This window comes from Thermobia domestica, chromosome 12 (assembly GCF_964235325.1).
Source record: "Thermobia domestica chromosome 12, izTheDome1.hap1.1, whole genome shotgun sequence".
NCBI classification, from domain to species: Eukaryota; Metazoa; Arthropoda; class Insecta; order Zygentoma; family Lepismatidae; genus Thermobia; species Thermobia domestica.
The window spans coordinates 21775561-21801379 of NC_137465.1; the positions used below are offsets into that span (position 1 = coordinate 21775561).

The 25819-nt window shown below is 36.0% G+C and overlaps 1 protein-coding gene across 8 annotated transcripts in view; it reads right to left on the reverse strand.

Moving 5' to 3' along the window:
* The window catches only part of LOC145666354 (tsukushi-like), a 222731-nt gene that overhangs the window by 90449 nt on the left and 106463 nt on the right, over window positions 1–25819 (reverse strand). For 3 of the 8 annotated variants that reach the window (XR_014127725.1, XM_081733498.1, XM_081733497.1), the window contains one exon: window positions 24575–24772. The exons of the other annotated variants lie outside the window; for them this stretch is intronic. The gene's annotated coding sequence lies outside the window, so the exon portion shown is untranslated. The remainder of the gene's footprint in view (window positions 1–24574; window positions 24773–25819) is intronic. 8 annotated transcript variants of the gene reach the window in all.

Genomic DNA, 25819 nt, shown 5'->3' on the forward strand with positions numbered 1-25819 from the left:
TTCGAAAGAAATCAAAAATTTTCATGTGACGAATTAGTGCTTAATTAGTGCTTTCAATCCCGCATGGTCCCAGAAGTAGTGCTCAATTTATTCTCGAGATATATTGATTATTAAGATGGTTGGGCCAACTTCACGCTTTCTAAAAGTTGTTTCAAAATTCAAATTAAACGGTATAGATAATTAGGGCTTAATTAGTGCTCTTCATCCCACATGGTCCCAGAATTAGTGCTCAATAAATTAGGGTATACGGGGCATATGTATTTTTGGGGTAAATGTGAGTTGGCCCAACCACTTCGAAAGAAATCAAAAATTTTCATGTGACGAATTAGTGCTTAATTAGTGCTTTCAATCCCGCATGGTCCCAGAAGTAGTGCTCAATTTATTCTCGAGATATATTGATTATTAAGATGGTTGGGCCAACTTCACGCTTTCTAAAAGTTGTTTCAAAATTCAAATTAAACGGTATAGATAATTAGGGCTTAATTAGTGCTCTTCATCCCACATGGTCCCAGAATTAGTGCTCAATAAATTAGGGTATACGGGGCATATGTATTTTTGGGGTAAATGTGAGTTGGCCCAACCACTTCGAAAGAAATCAAAAATTTTCATGTCACGAATTAGTGCTTAATTAGTGCTTTCAATCCCGCATTGTCCCAGAATTAGTGCTCAATTTATTCTCGAGATATATTGATTATTAAGATGGTTGGGCCAACTTCACGCTTTCTAAAAGTTGTTTCAAAATTCAAATTAAACGGTATAGATAATTAGTGCTTAATTAGTGCTCTTCATCCCACATGGTCCCAGAATTAGTGCTCAATAAATAAGGGTATACGGGGCATATGTATTTTTGGGGTAAATGTGAGTTGGCCCAACCACTTCGAAAGAAATCAAAAATTTTCATGTCACGAATTAGTGCTTAATTAGTGCTTTCAATCCCGCATGGTCCCAGAATTAGTGCTCAATTTATTCTCGAGAAATATTGATTATTAAGATGGTTGGGCCAACTTCACGCTTTCTAAAAGTTGTTTCAAAATTCAAATTAAACGGTATAGATAATTAGTGCTTAATTAGTGCTCTTCATCCCACATGGTCCCAGAATTAGTGCTCAATAAATAAGGGTATACGGGGCATATGTATTTTTGGGGTAAATGTGAGTTGGCCCAACCACTTCGAAAGAAATCAAAAATTTTCATGTCACGAATTAGTGCTTAATTAGTGCTTTCAATCCCGCATGGTCCCGGAATTAGTGCTCAATTTATTCTCGAGATATATTGATTATTAAGATGGTTGGGCCAACTTCACGCTTTCTAAAAGTTGTTTCAAAATTCAAATTAATCGGTATAGGTAATTAGTGCTTAATTAGTGCTCTTCATCCCACATGGTCCCAGAATTAGTGCTCAATAAATAAGGGTATACGGGGCATATGTATTTTTGGGGTAAATGTGAGTTGGCCCAACCACTTCGAAAGAAATCAAAAATTTTCATGTCACGAATTAGTGCTTAATTAGTGCTTTCAATCCCGCATGGTCCCAGAATTAGTGCTCAATTTATTCTCGAGATATATTGATTATTAAGATGGTTGGGCCAACTTCACGCTTTCTAAAAGTTGTTTCAAAATTCAAATTAAACGGTATAGATAATCAGTACTTAATTAGTGCTCTTCTTCCCACATGGTCCCAGAATTAGTGCTCAATAAATAAGGGTATACGGGGCATATGTATTTTTGGAGTAAATGTGAGTTGGCCCAACCACTTCGAAAGAAATAAAAAAAATTCATGTCACGAATTAGTGCTTAATTAGTGCTTTCAATCCCGCATGGTCCCAGAATTAGTGCTCAATTTATTCTCGAGATATATTGATTAATAAGATGGTTGGGCCAACTTCACGCTTTCTAAAAGTTGTTTCAAAATTCAAATTAATCGGTATAGATAATTAGTGCTTAATTAGTGCTCTTCATCCCACATGGTCCCAGAATTAGAGCTCAATAAATAAGGGTATACGGGGCATATGTATTTTTGGGGTAAATCTGAGTTGGCCCAACCACTTCGAAAGAAATCAAAAATTTTCATGTCACGAATTAGTGCTTAATTAGTGCTTTCAATCCCGCATGGTCCCAGAATTAATGCTCAATTTATTCTCGAGATATATTGATTATTAAGATGGTTGGGCCAACTTCACGCTTTCTAAAAGTTGTTTCAAAATTCAAATTAAATGGTATAGGTAATTAGTGCTTAATTAGTGCTCTTCATCCCACATGGTCCCAGAGTTAGTGCTCAATAAATAAGGGTATACGGGGCATATGTATTTTTGGGGTAAATGTGAGTTGGCCCAACCACTTCGAAAGAAATCAAAAATTTTCATGTCACGAATTAGTGCTTAATTAGTGTTTTCAATCCTGCATGGTCCCAGAATTAGTGCTCAATTTATTCTCGAGATATATTGATTATTAAGATGGTTGGGCCAACTTCACGCTTTCTAAAAGTTGTTTCAAAATTCAAATTAAACGGTATAGATAATTAGTGCTTAATTAGTGCTCTTCATCCCACATGGTCCCAGAATTAGTGCTCAATAAATAAGGGTATACGGGACATATGTATTTTTGGGGTAAATGTGAGTTGGCCCAACCACTTCGAAAGAAATCAAAAATTTTCATGTGACGAATTAGTGCTTAATTAGTGCTTTCAATCCCGCATGGTCCCAGAAGTAGTGCTCAATTTATTCTCGAGATATATTGATTATTAAGATGGTTGGGCCAACTTCACGCTTTCTAAAAGTTGTTTCAAAATTGAAATTAATCGGTATAGATAATTAGTGCTTAATTAGTGCTCTTCATCCCACATGGTCCCAGAATTAGTGCTCAATAAATAAGGGTATACGGGGCATATGTATTTTTGGGGTAAATGTGAGTTGGCCCAACCACTTCGAAAGAAATCAAAAATTTTCATGTCACGAATTAGTGCTTAATTAGTGCTTTCAATCCCGCATGGTCCCAGAATTAGTGCTCAATTTATTCTCGAGATATATTGATTATTAAGATGGTTGGGCCAACTTCACGCTTTCTAAAAGTTGTTTCAAAATTCAAATTAAACGGTATACGTAATTAGTGCTTAATTAGTGCTCTTCATCCCACATGGTCCCAGAATTAGTGCTCAATAAATAAGGGTATACGGGGCATATGTATTTTTGGGGTAAATGTGAGTTGGCCCAACCACTTCGAAAGAAATCAAAAATTTTCATGTCACGAATTAGTGCTTAATTAGTGCTTTCAATCCCGCATGGTCCCAGAATTAGTGCTCGATTTATTCTCGAGATATATTGATTATTAAGATGGTTGGGCCAACTTCACGCTTTCTAAAAGTTGTTTCAAAATTCAAATTAAACGGTATAGATAATTAGTGCTTAATTAGTGCTCTTCTTCCCACATGGTCCCAGAATTAGTGCTCAATAAATAAGGGTATACGGGGCATATGTATTTTTGGAGTAAATGTGAGTTGGCCCAACCACTTCGAAAGAAATATAAAAAATTCATGTCACGAATTAGTGCTTAATTAGTGCTTTCAATCCCGCATGGTCCCAGAATTAGTGCTCAATTTATTCTCGAGATATATTGATTATTAAGATGGTTGGGCCAACTTCACGCTTTCTAAAAGTTGTTTCAAAATTCAAATTAATCGGCATAGATAATTAGTGCTTAATTAGTGCTCTTCATCCCACATGGTCCCAGAATTAGTGCTCAATAAATAAGGGTATACGGGTCATATGTATTTTTGGGGTAAATGTGAGTTGGCCCAACCACTTCGAAAGAAATCAAAAATTTTCATGTCACAAATTAGTGCTTAATTAGTGCTTTCAATCCCGCATGGTCCCAGAATTAGTGCTGAATTTATTCTCGAGATATATTGATTATTAAGATGGTTGGGCGAACTTCACGCTTTCTAAAAGTTGTTTCAAAATTCAAATTAAACGGTATAGGTAATTAGTGCTTAATTAGTGCTCTTCATCCCACGTGGTCCCAGAATTAGTGCTCAATAAATAAGGGTATACGTGGCATATGTATTTTTGGGGTAAATGTGAGTTGGCCCAACCACTTCGAAAGAAATCAAAAATTTTCATGTCACGAATTAGTGCTTAATTAGTGCTTTCAAACCCGCATGGTCCCAGAATTAGTGCTCAAATTATTCTCGAGATATATTGATTATTAAGATGGTTGGGCCAACTTCACGCTTTCTAAAAGTTGTTTCAAAATTCAAATTAAACGGTATAGATAATTAGTGCTTAATTAGTGCTCTTCTTCCCACATGGTCCCAGAATTAGTGCTCAATAAATAAGGGTATACGGGGCATATGTATTTTTGGAGTAAATGTGAGTTGGCCCAACCACTTCGAAAGAAATAAAAAAATTCATGTCACGAATTAGTGCTTAATTAGTGCTTTCAATCCCGCATGGTCCCAGAATTAGTGCTCAATTTATTCTCGAGATATATTGATTAATAAGATGGTTGGGCCAACTTCACGCTTTCTAAAAGTTGTTTCAAAATTCAAATTAATCGGTATAGATAATTAGTGCTTAATTAGTGCTCTTCATCCCACATGGTCCCGGAATTAGTGCTCAATAAATAAGGGTATACGGGGCATATGTATTTTTGGGGTAAATGTGAGTTGGCCCAACCACTTCGAAAGAAATCAAAAATTTTCATGTCACGAATTAGTGCTTAATTAGTGCTTTCAATCCCGCATGGTCCCAGAATTAATGCTCAATTTATTCTCGAGATATATTGATTATTAAGATGGTTGGGCCAACTTCACGCTTTCTAAAAGTTGTTTCAAAATTCAAATTAAACGGTATAGGTAATTAGTGCTTAATTAGTGCTCTTCATCCCACATGGTCCCAGAGTTAGTGCTCAATAAATAAGGGTATACGGGGCATATGTATTTTTGGGGTAAATGTGAGTTGGCCCAACCACTTCGAAAGAAATCAAAAATTTTCATGTCACGAATTAGTGCTTAATTAGTGTTTTCAATCCTGCATGGTCCCAGAATTAGTGCTCAATTTATTCTCGAGATATATTGATTATTAAGATGGTTGGGCCAACTTCACGCTTTCTAAAAGTTGTTTCAAAATTCAAATTAAACGGTATAGATAATTAGTGCTTAATTAGTGCTCTTCATCCCACATGGTCCCAGAATTAGTGCTCAATAAATAAGGGTATACGGGACATATGTATTTTTGGGGTAAATGTGAGTTGGCCCAACCACTTCGAAAGAAATCAAAAATTTTCATGTCACGAATTAGTGCTTAACTAGTGCTTTCGATCCCGCATGGTCCCAGAAGTAGTGCTCAATTTATTCTCGAGATATATTGATTATTAAGATGGTTGGGCCAACTTCACGCTTTCTAAAAGTTGTTTCAAAATTCAAATTAAACGGTATAGATAATTAGTGCTTAATTAGTGCTCTTCATCCCACATGGTCCCAGAATTAGTGCTCAATAAATAAGGGTATACGGGGCATATGTATTTTTGGGGTAAATGTGAGTTGGCCCAACCACTTCGAAAGAAATCAAAAATTTTCATGTCACGAATTAGTGCTTAATTAGTGCTTTCAATCCCGCATGGTCCCAGAATTAGTGCTCAATTTATTCTCGAGATATATTGATTATTAAGATGGTTGGGCCAACTTCACGCTTTCTAAAAGTTGTTTCAAAATTCAAATTAAACGGTATAGATAATTAGTGCTTAATTAGTGCTCTTCATCCCACATGGTCCCAGAATTAGTGCTCAATAAATAAGGGTATACGGGACATATGTATTTTTGGGGTAAATGTGAGTTGGCCCAACCACTTCGAAAGAAATCAAAAATTTTCATGTGACGAATTAGTGCTTAATTAGTGGTTTCAATCCCGCATGGTCCCAGAAGTAGTGCTGAATTTATTCTCGAGATATATTGATTATTAAGATGGTTGGGCCAACTTCACGCTTTCTAAAAGTTGTTTCAAAATTCAAATTAAACGGTATAGATAATTAGGGCTTAATTAGTGCTCTTCATCCCACATGGTCCCAGAATTTGTGCTCAATAAATTAGGGTATACGGGGCATATGTATTTTTGGGGTAAATGTGAGTTGGCCCAACCACTTCGAAAGAAATCAAAAATTTTCATGTCACGAATTAGTGCTTAATTAGTGCTTTCAATCCCGCATGGTCCCAGAATTAGTGCTCAATTTATTCTCGAGATATATTGATTATTAAGATGGTTGGGCCAACTTCACGCTTTCTAAAGGTTGTTTCAAAATTCAAATTAATCGGTATAGATAATTAGTGCTTAATTAGTGCTCTTCATCCCACATGGTCCCAGAATTAGTGCTCAATAAATAAGGGTATACGGGGCATATGTATTTTTGGGGTAAATGTGAGTTGGCCCAACCACTTCGAAAGAAATCAAAAATTTTCATGTCACGAATTAGTGCTTAATTAGTGCTTTCAATCCCGCATGGTCCCAGAATTAGTGCTCAATTTATTCTCGAGATATATTGATTATTAAGATGGTTGGGCCAACTTCACGCTTTCTAAAAGTTGTTTCAAAATTCAAATTAAACGGTATAGGTAATTAGTGCTTAATTAGTGCTCTTCATCCCACATGGTCCCAGAATTAGTGCTCAATAAATAAGGGTATACGGGGCATATGTATTTTTGGGGTAAATGTGAGTTGGCCCAACCACTTCGAAAGAAATCAAAAATTTTCATGTCACGAATTAGTGCTTAATTAGTGCTTTCAATCCCGCATGGTCCCAGAATTAGTGCTCAATTTATTCTCGAGATATATTGATTATTAAGATGGTTGGGCCAACTTCACGCTTTCTAAAAGTTGTTTCAAAATTCAAATTAAACGGTATAGGTAATTAGTGCTTAATTAGTGCTCTTCATCCCACATGGTCACAGAATTAGTGCTCAATAAATAAGGGTATACGGGGCATATGTATTTTTGGGGTAAATGTGAGTTGGCCCAACCACTTCGAAAGAAATCAAAAATTTTCATGTCACGAATTAGAGCTTAATTAGTGCTTTCTATCCCGCATGGTCCCAGAATTAGTACTCAATTTATTCTCGAGATATATTGATTAATAAGATGGTTGGGCCAACTTCACGCTTTCTAAAAGTTGTTTCAAAATTCAAATTAAACGGTATAGATAATTAGTGCTTAATTAGTGCTCTTCTTCCCACATGGTCCCAGAATTAGTGCTCAATAAATAAGGGTATACGGGGCATATGTATTTTTGGAGTAAATGTGAGTTGGCGCAACCACTTCGAAAGAAATAAAAAAAATTCATGTCACGAATTAGTGCTTAATTAGTGCTTTCAATCCCGCATGGTCCCAGAATTAGTGCTCAATTTATTCTCGAGATATATTGATTAATATGATGGTTGGGCCAACTTCACGCTTTCTAAAAGTTGTTTCAAAATTCAAATTAATCGGTATAGATAATTAGTGCTTAATTAGTGCTCTTCATCCCACATGGTCCCAGAATTAGTGCTCAATAAATAAGGGTATACGGGGCATATGTATTTTTGGGGTAAATGTGAGTTGGCCCAACCACTTCGAAAGAAATCAAAAATTTTCATGTCACGAATTAGTGCTTAATTAGTGCTTTCAATCCCGCATGGTCCCAGAATTAGTGCTCAATTTATTCTCGAGATATATTGATTATTAAGATGGTTGGGCCAACTTCACGCTTTCTAAAAGTTGTTTCAAAATTCAAATTAAACGGTATAGGTAATTAGTGCTTAATTAGTGCTCTTCATCCCACATGGTCCCAGAATTAGTGCTCAATAAATAAGGGTATACGGGGCATATGTATTTTTGGGGTAAATGTGAGTTGGCCCAACCACTTCGAAAGAAATCAAAAATTTTCATGTCACGAATTAGAGCTTAATTAGTGCTTTCAATCCCGCATGGTCCCAGAATTAGTACTCAATTTATTCTCGAGATATATTGATTAATAAGATGGTTGGGCCAACTTCACGCTTTCTAAAAGTTGTTTCAAAATTCAAATTAAACGGTATAGATAATTAGTGCTTAATTAGTGCTCTTCTTCCCACATGGTCCCAGAATTAGTGCTCAATAAATAAGGGTATACGGGGCATATGTATTTTTGGGGTAAATCTGAGTTGGCCCAACCACTTCGAAAGAAATAAAAAAAAATTCATGTCACGAATTAGTGCTTAATTAGTGCTTTCAATCCCGCATGGTCCCAGAATTAGTGCTCAATTTATTCTCGAGATATATTGATTAATAAGATGGTTGGGCCAACTTCACGCTTTCTAAAAGTTGTTTCAAAATTCAAATTAATCGGTATAGATAATTAGTGCTTAATTAGTGCTCTTCATCCCACATGGTCCCAGAATTAGTGCTCAATAAATAAGGGTATACGGGGCATATGTATTTTTGGGGTAAATCTGAGTTGGCCCAACCACTTCGAAAGAAATCAAAAATTTTCATGTCACGAATTAGTGCTTAATTAGTGCTTTCAATCCCGCATGGTCCCAGAATTAATGCTCAATTTATTCTCGAGATATATTGATTATTAAGATGGTTGGGCCAACTTCACGCTTTCTAAAAGTTGTTTCAAAATTCAAATTAAACGGTATAGGTAATTAGTGCTTAATTAGTGCTCTTCATCCCACATGGTCCCAGAGTTAGTGCTCAATAAATAAGGGTATACGGGGCATATGTATTTTTGGGGTAAATGTGAGTTGGCCCAACCACTTCGAAAGAAATCAAAAATTTTCATGTCACGAATTAGTGCTTAATTAGTGTTTTCAATCCTGCATGGTCCCAGAATTAGTGCTCAATTTATTCTCGAGATATATTGATTATTAAGATGGTTGGGCCAACTTCACGCTTTCTAAAAGTTGTTTCAAAATTCAAATTAAACGGTATAGATAATTAGTGCTTAATTAGTGCTCTTCATCGCACATGGTCCCAGAATTAGTGCTCAATAAATAAGGGTATACGGGACATATGTATTTTTGGGGTAAATGTGAGTTGGCCCAACCACTTCGAAAGAAATCAAAAATTTTCATGTCACGAATTAGTGCTTAATTAGTGCTTTCGATCCCGCATGGTCCCAGAAGTAGTGCTCAATTTATTCTCGAGATATATTGATTATTAAGATGGTTGGGCCAACTTCACGCTTTCTAAAAGTTGTTTCAAAATTCAAATTAAACGGTATAGATAATTAGGGCTTAATTAGTGCTCTTCATCCCACATGGTCCCAGAATTAGTGCTCAATAAATTAGGGTATACGGGGCATATGTATTTTTGGGGTAAATGTGAGTTGGCCCAACCACTTCGAAAGAAATCAAAAATTTTCATGTCACGAATTAGTGCTTAATTAGTGCTTTCAATCCCGCATGGTCCCAGAATTAGTGCTGAATTTATTCTCGAGATATATTGATTATTAAGATGGTTGGGCCAACTTCACGCTTTCTAAAAGTTGTTTCAAAATTAAAATTAAACTGGATAAGTAATTAGTGCTCTTCATCCTACATGGTCCCAGAATTAGTGCTAAATAAATATGTGTACACGGGGCATATGTACGTTTGTTGTAAATGTGAATTTTGCCCAACTACTTACTGTTAGAAAAGAATAGAAATTTCTCATGTCAGCAATTAGTACCTGATTTTTGCTCTCAATCCCGCGAGGTCCCAGACTTTTTGTTTAATAAGAAAGTACATATCCGACATATTTATTTTTGGGGTACATATGACGTTGTCCTAAGCACTTACAAGAAAATTGAAATTTTCACGTTATGAGTTATTGTTTGATTAGTGTTTGATTAGTCAAGCTAAAAGAAAAGACGTACGGTTACAATTGTCTGATCTTGAAAATTCAAACGCTAGAATTATGGGCTAATTAGTTGCTCTAATCCTGATTTTTAGTCTCCTACTTTTAAGCGGGAAATCGGAATCAAAATGGGCGAGTCTATCTTGACATGAAGTAAGAACCCTTCTTACGGTTAGACATCTCGAATCGAAGAAAACCAAACGTCAGAAATATGGGCTATTTATGGGCTAATTGATGCTGTAATTCCGAGTTTGGGGCTGCTACCTTTTAGCAGGAATTCTTTATCAAATTGTAAGATTTGGCTTAACTTCTAGCAATAAACCTAGGGCTATAATACTCCGATGAAAAGAATCAAAACGTCGGAATTATGGGTTATTTGCATGCTAAATTGTTGCTCTAATGTCGAGTTTTTTCTTCTATCGTTAGCAAGAAATCTCATGCAAGATTGATATTGATTTTTAGATAAGGTGGTATGATACTTTCCGTGTTGCCACGTTTGGCCTAATCGTCGTTTCGCCTAACCAATTATCTGACACTTTCATGACAGATAAATGATAAAGTTTGTGTCCGCCATTTTAGGCGAAAAAAGGATCCTCGTTTGGCCTAATCCTCGTTACTCCTAAAATGGCGGACAATGAAAAAATCGTGAAAATTCAACTAGAGGGATATTATATAAGAGAAAATTCCCTAGTATATAAAGAATTAAGAAATGCAAAATATATAGATTAATATTATATTAACTATTTTCGAGGAGTTAGGATTACCAAAACTCCTTTATGTATTTACTAGGACCATGGATATATACGTATATATATGAGTAGGGGAATAGCAAAACCCGTTAAATTCAAATTTTATAATTTGTGACAAATCGAGAACAACTGTTTAAACACGTCATAATTGTAAAATAACATTAGAAACTAGAGAACATTAAAAAAAATTAAGAACAATGTGAGTGTTGGTCTGTCGAAAGCTGTATAATAACACTAGTCTGTGAATTACGTTATTGAAGGAAATAGTTTGGATTAAACAGGTTTTGCGTATGTAAATGGACATAACAGCTTTTGTATCTGGACGAGCGGCCATTTTTGTTGAGGCTCAAGATACAAAACCTATGAAAAAGAAAGGGAGTCAGAGTCAGAAATCAGTATTATGCATACTAAAATATTGGGGTGGGGTGGGGTGGGGGGTGGAATTTATTATCAACTATACATTGCACAAGATTAGCACAAATGAATATGGATATATAAATGCTACATTAATTTTGTTCTAAATTGAAAACAATGGATCCAAATGTGCAAAAAATTGAATTATGTAACCTCCTCTCCATCATCATCTACTAAATGGAAATCCATATCGCCGTCGTCCTCTGGTGCATCACCATTTTCTCGATTTTCTATTCCTCAAAAACCTCTTTGTAAAACGTGAGCTTTGAGCTGCTTTCAATCGTCAAACCCTTCGTAACTACAAGCGGAGTTAATTATACCTATCTGTAGGCCTATACATTTCTAAACTGAATGACTATATTTTGGAAGAGTTTGTAACCTTTTATGGACTGACATAGGGTGAATATTAATTTGCCAATTATCCCAATATATGAATTTGAAATATAGCAAAACAAAATGTACAAATGTTGAGTTTGAGCAAAACAGTGGCAGAAAGAGAAATGGTAAATAAGTGGCAAAACTTTTTAACATGTTGTACCAGAAGCATTTTATAATATTTTGAATGATAATTGACACGAGACGTTTTAAGAATGAGGTTCTGCTGAAGCTGAAGAGACCGTTTAGAGAAGAACCTAATCCAACAATGTTCTGTTCAAAGTAAAGAGTTACCCTGAAATACAAAACAAACGACTTTTAACCATAGATAGTCCACTCACCTTGTCTTTTTGGCTACATTTCGTTTCCAGTTTTTCATGTGTCTTGTACGTTTTCTAGACAATTTTGGTGTTGTCTGATAACAAAATTATGATCATTGCTGCTTAGAGTATCGTTTTCTTTCGATTTTGCGTGCATTTGTCTAGTAATTATTAAAGAAAACCAAATAAGCACAGAAAAGTTTCACGAACAGTTAGGTTAAGACGTATAGTGTCTCCATTTTCAGTCCAGTGTGCGCGGTGGCTCAGTGGCAGAGCGTTCACCTCCGGTGCTTGGGGCCCCTGGTTCGATCTCAGCTTGCGCCATGTGGACTTTGTGGTGGACAAACACCATGACCGTGGGTTTTATTGGGGTTCTCCCGTTTCCTCCCACTTTCTTCATTTCATTCATTTCTCATCATCACCGTCTCCTTTAGCTAACTGGCATAACTGTGGGACGTAAAACTAAAGATTTCATTTTCTTTTTTTCAATTTTCAGTCCAAAAGTTAAAAAATAATGAAAGCACACACTTCAAATTCTGCCAAATAAAATTTCGAATGATTTACGAAGAGTTGCAATAAATATTCAGATTACTAAACTAATCCTATACAGTACGAAACCTCAAATTGTTTGAAATATGGAATTAACCGGGTTTGATTCTGCTTTTCTCATTAGGTTATTTGCAGGTTTGGGATTTAAGAGCTTATTGAAACTGAATATGGAAGAGTGATTTAACTGGTTTTGCATCTGTTGCCATGATGGATTTAACAAGTTTTGGTAATTGGCACATATTTCAATCTCAATTTTCAACTAGTTAAAATGGCTTTTTCTACTGAATACTATTTGGAAATAATAGCTTTCCAAGTAAGGTTTCCAAAGCAACCACTATCTCATTTTTTTTTTTTTTTAAAAAAAAGTGAATTTAACGGGTTTTGTCATTGGCCTACTCATATATCGTATACATATCGACACGTTCTCTAACGATCCAAACGATTTATGGTATGGATTCCAAATCTTAAGAATAGATTTCATCTCAGCTTGAGTCTTCTATTAAAGTAAGAACTAGTACAACTTTCGGTTTCAATATTGATTCCTAAATATTAAAAATCGTAAGAGATAATGAGATATCGTTTTTGATGAGAATTCAGTTTCCGATAAACAGGTTGCATGTCTCACATTATTACTCTATTCCTGCCGTAAGTTATAGATATATTTCCGGTTTCAATATTGAATCTGCATAATTTGGAAATCTACAGTAATTTAACAATGTAAAAAGAAACTCACATGTAAGAGAACAAGGTATAAAAATGTTTTCATAACTTTGCTCACTGCACCGAACACCAGTAAACCTTAGCCAAGACGGACACCCAACTGAATAAGGGGTTCAGCCGGATAGTTAGTAGACAACGTTCGCTTCATCTTATGGACTTCAGAAGCCGATAACCCACGAGGTTACTACTTGTCATTATATGTCACTACGGTTAATGTTTTACACTGGCAACAGAATGCTGTGACTGGACCATAAAAACGAGTAGCATGGTGCGATGCAGGGTTGGCAAAAACAGTTTAAAAAAAAACAATAAACCCGTTTTTTTGTTTAAACCCGTTATTTTTTGAGTTTAAACCAGGTCTTTTTTTTTTGTTTGTTTGTTTAAATGATTTGCTGTATGTATTTATATCACATATGGAGAGAAATAAGTTTGTTTCATCTTGGTGTTATTATACAACAACCGGGTTATGCTGGAAGCGGTCACATAAGCTTAAAGCGGAATCAAATCGCTTCTCGCCTTACATCCGAGAGAAATTGTCCTCCATTTGAACTCGAAACCGGGACTAATTGACTACAAATGCGATATGTCTGCCGACTCACTCACCCAGCAGGACAACCACCTTCGTAACAGATCCCGGTTGGCCACCATCTGTTTGGAGTAGCATTCAACTTCTTCCTGCTGAAACAACCACCGAGAAACCCGGATTTCAATCTCATTGTGCATCTCAGAGACTTATGCTATGGACATTCCCGGTAGTATGTGAAACGAGTGGAAATTCAACTCAAAAGTTGTAATTTCAAAAGTAATAATAAGAAATGAAATATATTTTTCTTCTTTCTTTGTCAGTAACGCATTAAGATGTTTGAATTGTGGAATTATCCAAAGAGCAATTTGTCAGCGGAGCGATTTGTCACAAATCACTCATTGCGATCACAATTGTCCATTGTTAAGTTATGAGCAAATTTAGAGATCTTTTGTCAGATATAGCTCGAAATAGTTACAAATTTCATACGAATTTTAATTACAATAGAATCACAATCGGATCTCCTATAATGCATTACCAGTTTCAAAAAAGCGTTGAAACTGGAATGAAATCGTCTGAAAGATCATCAAAACCTACAATAAAACAACTTTTACACCTACATAAGAAGAAACACACAAACTATATTTCCTTTACGTACCGATTAGCAGTACCATTTGACAATATCAGATATTTGGAAACAAACTGCAAACTAAAAGTTACTTTTGAACAGCACTCACCTTTAAACAAAATTAATAACAGGTGTAACTTTTTGTGTTTCTCTCATCTCAAATATAGTCACTATACACCCTGTGGGGGCATTAATATTCTCAAAATGGAACGGAAAAGTAACTGTACAATTGTCGAAACATTTTTTCCGAAAGCAAATAGTCCTATTACAAATTAGTTATGGGAAAACTAATTGTATTGCTCAGCTCTTCACATAGTAGGGAATATTTTTTTTTCGAAAAATTTCCCTCCAGTTTTATCTCCAAGATTTTTTAATGGTCCACCATTTTAGGCAAAACGAGGATTAGGCCAAACGAGTATCCTTATTTCGCCTAAAATGGCGGACATAAAGCTGTCATAAAAGTGTCAGATAATTGGTTAGGCGAAACGAGGATTAGGCCAAACGATGCAAGATCGATACTTTCAAAGTTGCAGTGAGAAAACATCGATGTTCATTAACTGAAAATTGATTTATTTGCACTCTCTGCAAATGTAAATCTATATCTCTACTAGTAAATCCATGAATTCTTTTTTCACGTGTTTATCTTCATTATGTTTGGAAGTAAGTAGTGTATATATAGAATTTATATAGTGAAATATCATTATTTTTTAAGTAAATTTTTTTGTGGAGAAATGCCTCTTCGCCGTTGCTGGGGGCACAGTGGCACAGAGGTAGAGCGTTTACCGATTGTGCGTGTGATCCCTGGTTCGATCCCAGATCGCGCCAAGGGATCTTTGTGGTTGACAAACAACATGTGTTTAGATTTTATCGGGGCTCTCCCATTTCCTCCCACTTTATTCATAATGAATATAATGAACATAAAAACGTGAAAAGACAATTCATGGATTTACTAGTAGAGATATATATTTGCATTCTCTGAGAATGCAAATAAATCAATTTTCAGTTAATAGACATCGACGTTTCCACACTGCAACTTTGAAATTATCATCCCATGTTATCTAAAAATCAATACAAATCTTGATGAGATTTCATGCGAACGATAGATGAACCAAAATCGACAATAGAGTAACTAACCAGCACACAAATAACCCATAATTCCGGCATTTAATTATTTGATCGAAGTGTTATAGCACTAATCCCACAACTTGATGAAGAATTCCTGCTAAACGGTAACACCCCCAAACTCGGAATTAGAGCAATAATTAGCCCATAAATAGCCCATAATTCCGGCGTTTGAGTTTTGTTGGATCGGAGCATCGTTACCGCATGGGTGGTTTTAGCTTGATATCAAGCTAGACTCGCCCATTTTGAATTCTATTTCCCGCTAAATAGTGGGAGCCCAAAAATTGGGAGTAGAGCAACTAATTAGCCCATAAATAGCCCACAGTTCTGGCGTTTGAATATTTTCGATCGGACCATTATAAGCATATGGGGGTTCTAGCTTGATGTCGAGCAAGACTCGCCCATTTTGATTCCTATTTCCCGCTAAATAGTAGGAGCCCAAAAATTGGGATTAGAGCAACTAATTAGCCCATAAATAGCCCATAATTCTGAGATATGTTCCGGTCGTTTTAGTGTTGGTGGTTGGTCTAACTAGACACGCGTCCAAAAAATAAATCAACATTGTCTTCTCACGTGACTTTTGAAAACGCATTTTTTTTTTCACATTCGGACAACTTGGGGACTTCCAAGTAGCACTTTAGAGTTTTATTTGCGAGTCGTACTTGAAGCAAGAAGTCTCGTCAGCAGTTACAATCGATTTCAGGAATGTTTTGTTCCATCCGGCTGTTTTAATCAGGTCCTTGCAATGTTCAACGCGAGCAATTAAGGTGTGCGGAACAAATCGAGCACAGACTTTTTGTTTCTTTAAAGCCTTTGGTAAAATTTCGTGAACCATGTCTTTTGTTGTATTTAATTCCTCCGCCATCCATCTCAGTCAAATTCGCATCATTTTTCGCACTTGCTCCACCAGATTTTTGTTTTCCGGTCTGCCTGGTTTTGGGTCGTCTTCCAAGGACTCACGACCGTCCCGAAATCGCGAACACACGTATACGAGATAAACACCGATCGCCATACACTTGTTTCATCATTTCCGATATTTGTCTAAATGATTTGAGTAGCTTGAAACAAAATTTAATATTGGCTTTTTGCTCCATCATGTTTTTGTAACAAGGTGACACCAGATACACTCACTTTTCTTGCTATAACTTGACACTGTTAATCGGTTCTCATGATTGCAGTTTTGTTGAGCAGATAAGTTGCTTCAATAGATGGAGTTAGTGGTTATCTGTAAAGAAAAAGTTCCGTTACCTTTCCTTCATATTGTATATATTAAATTACGAAGTTTGGGGGAGGTCCGGACCCGATAGACCCTCCGTAAGTGCGCCCTTGCAGTGTCTGTCTGTCTAAAGTTACATGTTTTCAATTGGTGACTTTGGTGAATGAAATATGATAATTTAACATTTTCCTAACTCTCCGTCGTAAAGATGGGGTGTATGACTTATAGTTGTAACTACTAGATGACTCCACGGGTTAGAAAGCAAAAAAGCAAAAACAATCAATAATATAATAGTAAAATCATATAATAGCAATATTATATCCCAACTCATTAAAAATGAGCTAAAAATATAGCCAAAGTTATTTGAGGTGATGGGGTGCAATACACCCCACCTTTCAGTGGCGTTGCGCGAACCTACCTTTATAACAGAGGGTTAATTCTCGGGTAAAATGTTTTATGTAAATTTTTGTCTAATCATCTGTAAACAAACAAAATGCAAATATGATTAAGACTATTTTATTTGTGGTACTGTATTATTGTGTGTGTGAAGACGTACTAAAGGAATTTAATGAAGGACGACAGATCGTGAAGATAATACGAAAAAGAAGAAACAATATGCTTGGCCATCTTATTCGGCAATCCGATTGGATCATCCTGTGGATAGTGCGAAAGGAAAAAGGAAAACGAGGAAGACCAAGGAATCTAGATGCAGTTACGACCTTATCAAAGTATTAAATCAGCTCTCGTAAGGGAGAGAAAAGTTTTAAAATTTCCATGTTGCCCACCAATCTATGGTCGAGGCAAGAAAGAAGAGAACACTGTATTATAAAAAAAATCTTTTTTATTACTTTTATAATTAATTTTCGTTATTAGATACTGAATTATAACATGAATTTGGGTATACTTTTTATGTAGAATAATGAAAATGATCTACTTCGTTTTATGAAAATTTATTGTATTATAAGAATTGGAACATTTGCATTCTGAAGTATGTCTGATAACATAAAATATAACCAATATTAAGGAATTTTTTTCTCATGTTATTGCACTGCTAATATTACACTTACTGTATAAGTTATGATCGTTCATATATTCTATTATGTTATAAAAATCTATTTTTTTCCTACTAGTCTCTAGTGTCTATGTTTCTTTTCATTTTCTTCCACTGTCAGACATCATATTATAGTAATTTTCCTTTCATCTTTTTTACTGTAAGCTGAAAATTAAGCAAACTTCTGATAATGTTGCATTCATTTTTCAATACTGTTAGCGTTTCAAGCGTTTCAAATAAAGAAACGTAGCAAAACCAAATCCAATTGTTGGAGCAATGAAAGGCATGTAGTAACAATATTGTTTTACTTAATGTAAGTCATGGAGTCCTTTTCCTTTCCAAATACCTCATACTTAAAAACTAATTAGCGTTTAGATGTCAAATGGTGATGATTCTTATGCTGCAAATGCATAACAGAATGCAACTGTAATCAGAATAAAATACTATTTCTAATGCAGTTGTAAGTGAACTGTTGGCAGATAATTGTTTTTGCAGGGGAGGGGGAGAAAAAATTAAATGAAGATAAAATGTCGTTAAACTGCTTTTGATTCAATAGTACATTCTTGAGCTGAAAAACGCTGACTAAGATAGCAAAGGTGCCGATGTTGATAATTGTTTCTAGTTTGATTTGAGTTTAGCGTCACTTTCAGCAGCAAGACTATATGAGACGTGGACATATAACTTAACGTTGAATCCGAACCACATAAGTTCCCGCCGGGAATCGATCCCGAGCATCCCGCGCCAAAGGCTGTTGCTCATTGTTATTAACTATCCTCACGTATTAAGTTGAACTATCCGATTCTTATTGTAGGCACTTCTATTGGAAGTGACACGTTTTCTTACAGGCGTCAAACGCATAGCCCTAAATCCAGGCGCACCCCCCCAAAAAAATGTTGGGAGGGGTTCAAAGTTTTCGAGTCAAATACACGAGGCACTATATCTAGCATTGAGTCGGTGTTATTATAAAATCCTAGAGACAATAAGTAGTTTTTAAGTGTTGGTACCCAAATTCTTATATAAAAAAAATATGTAACTTCATGCAGAGGTGTTCATTCTCGCAATGGTGACCCTCTTGAGACCATCCTCATTCTCAAATTTCATTGCCCACAATGACGCGAGTGTGGGGGTACACGAGGGCGAGGACAAGCTTCCACAGGGAGGGGAAAGATTGCACAAGGGAGAGGACAAATTCCCAACACAAGGACATGGGCGAGGAAGAGCCCCAGACAACTTCCTTCGCGAGGCTGAGGGTGAACGAGTGTGAGGGCCACTGCGAGGAGGAGAATACGCAAGGACGAAGACAAGTTTCCGTACCCCAAACAGAGTGAGGGCAATGAATCAATTTCCTCGCGAGGGAAAGGGTCAACTGCACTGCGAGGACAGAGAAAGGTCGCAGCACATCATCTATGGGTACATGTTTTTTATAAGAGAAGAAATACTACAAATGAAATGTATGAAACAATCTTTAGGTTACAAAAATATTTTCTATATGTTTAGGAATATTTTCTATAGGAATAAGTATAGCCTAATTAAGAAACTTCAATTATAACCCAATTCTAAATATCATCCGTATGCCTTTATTTATTGAGAACTAATTCTGGACCATGTGGGATGAAAAGCACTAATTAAGCCAACAACCTATTCCGTGAATTTTGAAACAATCTTTAGAAAGAGTGAAGTTGGCCCAACCACCTTAATAATCAATATATCTCGAGAATAAATTGAGCACTAATTCTGGGACCATGCGGGATTGAAAGCACTAATTAAGCACTAATTCGTGACATGAAAATTTTTGATTTCCTTCGAAGTGGTTGGGCCAACTCACATTTACCCCAAAAATACATATGCCCCGTATACCCTTATTTATTGAGCACTAATTCTGGGACCATGTGGGATGAAGAGCACTAATTAAGCACTAATTATCTATACCGTTTAATTTGAATTTTGAAACAACTTTTAGAAAGCGTGAAGTTGGCCCAACCATCTTAATAATCAATATATCTCGAGAATAAATTGAGCACTAATTCTGGGACCATGCGGGATTGAAAGCACTAATTAAGCACTAATTCGTGACATGAAAATTTTTGATTTCTTTCGAAGTGGTTGGGCCAACTCACATTTACCCCAAAAATACATATGCCCCGTATACCCTTATTTATTGAGCACTAATTCTGGGACCATGTGGGATGAAGAGCACTAATTAAGCACTAATTATCTATACCGTTTAATTTGAATTTTGAAACAACTTTTAGAAAGCGTGAAGTTGGCCCAACCATCTTAATAATCAATATATCTCGAGAATAAATTGAGCACTAATTCTGGGACCATGCGGGATTGAAAGCACTAATTAAGCACTAATTCGTGACATGAAAATTTTTGATTTCTTTCGAAGTGGTTGGGCCAACTCACATTTACCCCAAAAATACATATGCCCCGTATACCCTTATTTATTGAGCACTAATTCTGGGACCATGTGGGATGAAGAGCACTAATTAAGCACTAATTATCTATACCGTTTAATTTGAATTTTGAAACAACTTTTAGAAAGCGTGAAGTTGGCCCAACCATCTTAATAATCAATATATCTCGAGAATAAATTGAGCACTAATTCTGGGACCATGCGGGATTGAAAGCACTAATTAGTGACATGAAAATTTTTGATTTCTTTTGAAGTGGTTGGGCCAACTCACATTTACCCCAAAAATACATATGCCCCGTATACCATTATTTATTGAGCACTAATTCTGGGACCATGTGGGATGAAGAGCACTAATTAAGCCCTAATTATCTATACCGTTTAATTTGAATTTTGAAACAACTTTTAGAAAGCGTGAAGTTGGCCCAACCATCTTAATAATCAATATATCTCGAGAATAAATTGAGCACTAATTCTGGGACCATGCGGGATTGAAAACACTAATTTAGCGCCAATTCGTGACATGAAAATTTTTGATTTCCTTCGAAGTGGTTGGGCCAACTAACATTTATCCCAAAAATATATATGCCCCGTATACCCTTATTTATTGAGCACTAATTCTGGGACCATGTGGGATGAAGAGCACTAATTAAGCCCTAATTATCTATACTGTTTAATTTGAATTTTGAAACAACTTTTAGAAAGCGTGAAGTTGGCCCAACCATCTTAATAATCAATATATCTCGAGAATAAATTGAGCACTAATTCTGGGACCATGCGGGATTGAAAGCACTAATTAAGCACTAATTCGTGACATGAAAATTTTTTATTTCTTTCGAAGTGGTTGGACCAACTCACATTTACCCCAAAAATACATATGCCCCGTATACCCTTATTTATTGAGCACTAATTCTGGGACCATGTGGGATGAAGAGCACTAATTAAGCACTAATTATCTATACCGTTTAATTTGAATTTTGAAACAACTTTTAGAAAGCGTGAAGTTGGCCCAACCATCTTAATAATCAATATATCTCGAGAATAAATTGAGCACTAATTCTGGGACCATGCGGGATTGAAAACACTAATTTAGCGCCAATTCGTGACATGAAAATTTTTGATTTCCTTCGAAGTGGTTGGGCCAACTCACATTTATCCCAAAAATATATATGCCCCGTATACCCTTATTTATTGTGCACTAATTCTGGGACCATGTGGGATGAAGAGCACTAATTAAGCCCTAATTATCTATACTGTTTAATTTGAATTTTGAAACAACTTTTAGAAAGCGTGAAGTTGGCCCAACCATCTTAATAATCAATATATCTCGAGAATAAATTGAGCACTAATTCTGGGACCATGCGGGATTGAAAGCACTAATTCGTGACATGAAAATTTTTGATTTCTTTCGAAGTGGTTGGGCCAACTCACATTTACCCCAAAAATACATATGCCCCGTATACCCTTATTTATTGAGCACTAATTCTGGGACCATGTGGGATGAAGAGCACTAATTAAGCACTAATTATCTATACCGTTTAATTTGAATTTTGAAACAACTTTTAGAAAGCGTGAAGTTGGCCCAAACATCTTAATAATCAATATATCTCGAGAATAAATTGAGCACTAATTCTGGGACCATGCGGGATTGAAAGCACTAATTAAGCACTAATTCGTGACATGATAATTTTTGATTTCTTTCGAAGTGGTTGGGCCAACTCACATTTACCCCAAAAATACATATGCCCCGTATACCCTTATTTTTTAAGCACTAATTCTGGGACCATGTGGGATGAAGAGCACTAATTAAGCACTAATTATCTATACCGTTTAATTTGAATTTTGAAACAACTTTTAGAAAGCGTGAAGTTGGCCCAACCATCTTAATAATCAATATATCTCGAGAATAAATTGAGCACTAATTCTGGGACCATGCGGGATTGAAAGCACTAATTAAGCACTAATTCGTGACATGAAAATTTTTGATTTCTTTCGAAGTGGTTGGGCCAACTCACATTTTCCCCAAAAATACATATGCCCCGTATACCCTTATTAATTGAGCACTAATTCTAGGACCATGTGGGATGAAGAGCACTAATTAAGCACTAATTATCTATACCGTTTAATTTGAATTTTGAAACAACTTTTAGAAAGCGTGAAGTTGGCCCAAACATCTTAATAATCAATATATCTCGAGAATAAATTGAGCACTAATTCTGGGACCATGCGGGATTGAAAGCACTAATTAAGCACTAATTCGTGACATGAAAATTTTTGATTTCTTTCGAAGTGGTTGGGCCAACTCACATTTACCCCAAAAATACATATGCCCCGTATACCCTTATTTTTTAAGCACTAATTCTGGGACCATGTGGGATGAAGAGCACTAATTAAGCACTAATTATCTATACCGTTTAATTTGAATTTTGAAACAACTTTTAGAAAGCGTGAAGTTGGCCCAACCATCTTAATAATCAATATATCTCGAGAATAAATTGAGCACTAATTCTGGGACCATGCGGGATTGAAAGCACTAATTAAGCACTAATTCGTGACATGAAAATTTTTGATTTCTTTCGAAGTGGTTGGGCCAACTCACATTTACCCCAAAAATACATATGCCCCGTATACCCTTATTTATTGAGCACTAATTCTGGGACCATGTGGGATGAAGAGCACTAATTAAGCACTAATTATCTATACCGTTTAATTTGAATTTTGAAACAACTTTTAGAAAGCGTGAAGTTGGTCCAACCATCTTAATAATCAATATATCTCGAGAATAAATTGAGCACTAATTCTGGGACCATGCGGGATTGAAAGCACTAATTCGTGACATGAAAATTTTTGATTTCTTTCGAAGTGGTAGGGCCAACTCACATTTACCCCAAAAATACATATGCCCCGTATACCCTTATTTATTGACCACTAATTCTGGGACCATGTGGGATGAAGAGCACTAATTAAGCACTAATTATCTATACCGTTTATTTTGAATTTTGAAACAACTTTTAGAAAGCGTGAAATTGGCCCAACCATCTTAATAATCAATATATCTCGAGAATAAATTGAGTACTAATTCTGGGACCATGCGGGATTGAAAGCACTAATTAAGCACTAATTCGTGACATGAAAATTTTTGATTTCTTTCGAAGTGGTTGGGCCAACTCACATTTACCCCAAAAATACATATGCCCCGTATACCCTTATTTATTGAGCACTAATTCTGGGACCATGTGGGATGAAGAGCACTAATTAAGCACTAATTATCTATACCGTTTAATTTGAATTTTGAAACAACTTTTAGAAAGCGTGAAGTTGGCCCAACCATCTTAATAAGCAATATATCTCGAGAATAAATTGAGTACTAATTCTGGGACCATGCGGGATTGAAAGCACTAATTCGTGACATGAGAATTTTTTATTTCTTTCGAAGTGGTTGGGCCAACTCACATTTACCCCAAAAATACATATGCCCCGTATACCCTTATTTATTGAGCACTAATTCTGGGACCATGTGGGATGAAAAGCACTAATTAAGCACTAATTATCTATACCGTTTAATTTGAATTTTGAAACAACTTTTAGAAAGCGTGAAGTTGGCCCAACCATCTTAATAATCAATATATCTCGAAAACCAATTGAGCACTAATTCTGCGGTCTTGAGCACTAATTAGCACTAATTAAGCACTAAATCTTGACATAAAATTTTTTGTATTTCTACGATGTGGTTGGGCCAACTTCACGCGACTCTTTTTTTATTGCTTTTCAACCATTTGTGAAGAGAATATCTATGCATGTTTTTTAAACTGGTAACTACCTAAGATGACGATGTGAAATTGTCAGAACTACTTTAACAATACCCACCCACCCATGCACACACACACAAACTCGTGTGTGTATATATAGGGTATTCTAAAAATCGCGGACACCTTCTACAGGAACTACTACTTATAGAAGTCAAAAGACAAAATAAATTATCTGGCGTTTTGTCCTATGGAGCCTCCCTTCGTCCGTAGAGTCCGAATTTGAATTTTGTTTTTGGCTTTTAGGCAACTTTGGATGAACAAGGGGCCTGAAAAAGAAGTCAGAAAGCTATTCATAAGGTAACATTCTGCTTTTCTGTTATGCAGTACGCAGATACAGGCTTGCAGTAAAGTTGCCCCATCAGGTCAAAATAGTTTAACTACTGACCTGTATCTGAGTCTTGAATGACAAAGTAGCGGGGTGCAGCCACAGAGATTTGGGTGGGGGGGGGGCAAGTCATTAAAAATTCTCTTACAAATATCTAATTATGCATTTTGTATAGAGGTCTGGAGGGGCCACGAAAACTTTAGGGGTTATCAGCCCCACTTGCCCCCTCCGGTTGCAAGCCTGGCGAGGTGTTACTTTGTGAATAGGTTTTATGCGACTTCTTTCCAATATTCCTCTTCCCAAGCTCTTCCCTGGTCCTTTGTTCATCCAACGTTGCCTAAAACCCCAAAATAAAATTCGAATTTGAACTCTTTGAGCGACCCTACCGACCACAGGAAGTCCCAGAAGAAAGATAATTTGGTGATAATAGTGAGAATATTACACAGGCGTATACAGTATACTAAAATTTAAAGTAATACGAATGTAGCCTACCATACAATACAGTTCAATTACTCACCGTACAAGTTCACAATCCTCGCAGGGTACCTATCCCAATCTTTTCCTGCTTCCTGGCGTTCCGAAATTCATTTTCTTATTCTATCGGTGCCTTTAAATGGCGGCCATGCACACCTATCTTGCTCGATCCAATTTACTTGAACAACTTCTATTTCTTCCGTTTGCAGTAAACAAAAGAATAGCGTACAATTTCTCCATTCTATATGTGCAGAGTAAAGAAAGACAGAAAATCTTCCGTTAATTTGTTCCTTACACAAATTACAAATTTAGAAGGATTATTATTATTGTTCCTTTATATTAAGTTCCGGTTAGGACACACTACACTTTAGAAAGACAAGGAGAGCGATAATCATTTTGAATTTTTTTCCACACTCTCCAAAAAACTCACTCGCAAGTGTTTTTAAATTACTAAAATAATATTCTATGGGTCGCCTTCAGGAAAATTCAAAGATACTCGTTTCTCCAAACATGTTAAAAACACTCTCCTGAAACAAGCATTCAATCGAGATTGTTACGTTACATTATTAATAGCGAAGGTAATCTCTTAATTAATAAATCAGCAAACATTTTGCGGATCTGCAATTCAGTGGCGAATGTAGAGTAATAATTTGGATTTTTTTTTTTAGAAATCCTGAAATTATTTTTGAGGAGGGAGGCTTGAAGTTTATGAAATCACTAACACTTACTTCGAAGTTCTTTTAAATTGCAGGATCTTAAGGAGGCTTCAGTTAGAAAGCTCCCTTCGTAAATCCGCCATTGGCCTCCATTGTAATTTAGGTTGCGGGTAAAGATCGTACAATATATAAACAACTAAAACAATGCCCCACGAACGAGCTCTTTGCCCGTATATGAATTTTAAGATGTTAAAATATAGGCACTATATAATTTGCAAACGTATCCGATTGGAGATTAGGGAGAGCCGGGTTCGACTCCCGGCAGGAGCTCATGTGATTCGGATTCTACGTTAATCAGTAGATCCACGTCTCATATGGCCTCGTTGCTGAACGGGACGTTAAACTCAAAATCAACTCAACTCAACTCGATTGGCAATTACTGTCACTTTTATATAAAGTTGCAACAATTAAAAACAAACTTTCATATTTAAAATTACAGCAATAGGATAAGTTTACAGATTACGTAATTAGTGTGCTTTTACACGTCAAACTCACATAGATTTAGAAAAACTCATCCATAGTGTACTGTTTATATATATAAACAGCGGTGGTGCCCACCCCCTTATGTCGAT